Here is a 3,519-nt window from a genome sequence, read left to right on the forward strand (position 1 = left end):
CACACACACACACACACACACACACACACACACACACACACACACCTGAGCAGAACTGAACAGACATGAACCGAATAGAGTGAAACTCCACAACAGAGACGGGGCTTTAGTGAGGTGGGTGTATACCTTCCTCTCAACCAGTAACTGCTCGAGATAAAAAWCTGTTTCTCCATGACCCTGAAAGGAAACACTTGTAAAGGCGGCTRGATCTTTACTATTTTCAAAATAAATCTTTTAAAATAGTCAGATTCAAAATTCTTATTGAGTTTTGGTGTCTTATATGTGTTATATGATACGCTTCCTGATTCTGATGTTTACAGCTGACTTTTGAATTGTCTTTGTTTCATTCTGTTTGCACTTTCACTGTGTAGTACTAGTTCTTTTGTCAGCTTTGTTTTTTTGAAACGCCTGACCTGAGTTGTAATCTGCACACATGTTCCTTGTGTCTCATCACCTCCCTGTTTAATTACAGTCAAAGCAGCCATGTTTCTCCTGTTACAAAATAAGCAAAAAACTTCTGACATACAATTCAATAAATATGAGCCTTTATTTGTAGAACTGATAAGACTAAAACAAGCAGGAACAAAGCAAGAAGTAGGCCACAACAACATGAGGAACACTAAAAAATTGTAAATACAAAGAGATATGACAGCCATGAGGAACAGGTGTACTAGACCCAGTATGACAAAAGACAAGGATGCAAAGCAGACAGAGAACAGAAACTACCCAAATAAAACAGTAGGTAAGGGTGACCAAAAAAACTAATAGAACTAATAATCAACAATAAATCTAAAAACACAATTATCAAACCAAAACACTCTAAAGGTTAAGACTGCCTGTTGAACCTTGTCTTGTCTTATTTTGAAAAAATACTTTAAAATCACACATTAGATTCTAATACTGTATATCAGTAGACATATAATAGATCACATAATAGATCTGTACAAACCTTTTGATGGCTTAATATTTTCATTTGTGAGTATTAGTATTCATTTCAAACAGATTTAAAGTACTTTTCAACACTTAGAACAACTCTGTTGTATTTGAACACAGAGAACACAGTTTTTTACAGTCATGTCTGCGTTTATAAGTTTAAACCATGCGCAAGTAATTAAATTACCAAGTCAATAACCGTTAGTTGCTATTAACCTGAAAATAGCATCTTAAGGCTTGAGAAATTCTCCCTCAACTTGTTTCTCTCATTGTATTTCAGCTGCACGGTGACACATCCTGTAGGAGAAGTTGTTTCTTGGATGAAAACTTCTTTTGCTCTCTTTCTTCCTCCTAAACTCTGTGGAGGTGTTCGTTTGGCTCAGGTAGTTTGGCCAGGAGCAGTTGGAGCAGAGCCATTCATCCAAACATCTTTGGAGGTCACATCTGCAGGAGTCAGAGGTCACGAGACAAGGGCTAAAAGGCAGCTTTCTGGCTGTAGGCCAAGGCCATGAGGTCAGAGGTTAGTGTCTTTGTTTACCCTCGTTCTGCCTCAAGTAGATCAATAGGAGGAGGTGATCTTTCTGCCTTGGTCAAAAAAATCAATCAGACATTTGCATTTAGCTCAGTCATTCCATATCATATCCCAGAGTGCTCCATGTTCCTCAGTACAATACACAGCTTGTCTAAAAGCAGCTCTCTCTTTGTTTCTTCATTTGTTTTTGTTAGCAGATCATTGATAACTTCCGTATAATCTCATTGATTTCATTTGTAGAAAACTGTGTTGTGGTTCACAAGTTTCATTAAAGGACTCGACACACGGGAGGCGACGTCGCTCGCTCTCCATTCATTTCCTATGGAGCCTGTGCGGTGAGACGACAATCGCTTGCCCTCCTCCAGCTAAGAGACCGGCGAAAATAGTGCATGTGAAATTTCGCGCTCGTACACGTAGTCGTGCATACGCAAGCTTGCGACGCGACATATGAAAGTTGAAAAATGTTCAACTTTTGTCGCTGTCGCTTAGCGTACAACCAATCAGCGAGGGTTTCATTGRCTGACCAATGAGAGGAGAGTGTGCTACACACTGCAGTTAGCTAACACTTTCACCAAGTGATTACTAAAAAAAGCAGCTTTGTGGGAATTTGTTGGTGCCAGGGTGAAGTTTATGGTAAGTTTTTCCTCATAAAATTGTATTTTGATGTGCGTTTGTTTTTCAATATCATTAGCATCGCAAGATTTGTTTAGTTTACACGTCCGTAATGCACACCCACCTTCAGAGTCAAGAACCAATCAAATTTTGTGAAGACAAGCGACCAGAGAGCGCGATTCGCAACGCTGCGATCGCTATCGCGTCCCGTGTGTCGGGTTTCACCCTGGCTGCGATGACGGCCGTTAATCGCTGTAGTTTGTCGCTGCCCGTGTGTCGAGCCCTTCAGACACAAATGAACCTGAGTGTGATTTTTCACTTTTGTATTTGGTGTATGCCTGCAAGCTGGCACCATCACAGATGACCCACCCCTTTCCTCTCTTAAGTTCAATGTTATTTTTTCTGATTATGCCATTTCATAAGGTGGTCTTATTTTTAATTGATTTTGACCATACGAGGAATCTTTGACTCTGTAGCTCTACACTATACTATACTTTAAGAGTTTTAGTTTACTTTGAATTACTTTTTTACAACCCAGGACTTAATCATGATGCCAAGCAGCAGACTAACGAAGATACATGATGAAACTTTTACCAGCTAAAGAAGCTTTTTCCTGATAAAAATTAGAAAATACCTGTTAAGAAGCACCAAGTTCTTCCCAAACCATTCTGTTTTAGTTTCAGAGTGTGGTGTGTAGTTGTGAACATGTCAATGTACAGATGAAATGTTTGTTACCATAGGTGTGTCCTCTTTGTTGAGAGTAAGAAGAAAATTTCAGTAATTAAATGAGTAAACTGACTTGTAAATTACACATTTGCATACATAAAATGTTTGTTTGATATTCCATTATAGATGAATAATTGTTTAAATTATCTATGTCACACTGTTTGTTTTCTTTCCCGCTCTGAAAGACTGAGGTGATTGGCTGAGTTGAATTGAAGGTGGGGTGTGTGTGTATATAGGTGGACTGTTGAATGTAGTGAGACGGATGGAAGGGCTGCCACTTTGAGAGCTGCTGTGAGGCCTGAAAAGACCCAATAAACCTGCTTTGTTTGCTGTAAAGCCATTTAAGAGTATGACTCTCTTTTGTACACCACACCTCTCAGTGTAACAATACCAAAACAGGAACAAAATAAAAGTCAATTTTACATTAAGGTTTTAGCTAAACAACAAGGTATTAACCTCCATAGTGATAAATATCATCTTGCTTAATATTGTTTATCAAGGTCATAGGGTCACCGCAGAGAAATAGAATACATCCTGGACATTTCACCAAATGCATCAGATAAGACAGACAACAATTCACACATACAGACACAAAAACATGCATGTTTTTGGACTGTTACCTAGAAAAAGCCTAAACAAGTACAGAGCGAACAGAGATCCTAACCAGAAGTTGAACCAGCAACCTTCTTGTGCTAAGAAGGCAAATACATAAATAA

The 3,519-nt window shown here is 38.8% G+C and overlaps 1 long non-coding RNA gene across 1 annotated transcript; it reads left to right on the forward strand.

Moving 5' to 3' along the window:
* The first annotated feature begins 1,224 nt into the window (after positions 1–1,224).
* LOC106519806 (uncharacterized) lies at positions 1,225–3,143 on the forward strand. Its single transcript, XR_001310482.1, has 2 exons — positions 1,225–1,453; positions 2,989–3,143. It is a non-coding gene; the product is annotated as an uncharacterized LOC106519806 (long non-coding RNA).
* Positions 3,144–3,519: the final 376 nt, after the last annotated feature.

The sequence above is a fragment of the Austrofundulus limnaeus genome, unplaced genomic scaffold (genome assembly GCF_001266775.1).
Source record: "Austrofundulus limnaeus strain Quisiro unplaced genomic scaffold, Austrofundulus_limnaeus-1.0 Scaffold83, whole genome shotgun sequence".
Classification (NCBI taxonomy): domain Eukaryota; kingdom Metazoa; phylum Chordata; class Actinopteri; order Cyprinodontiformes; family Rivulidae; genus Austrofundulus; species Austrofundulus limnaeus.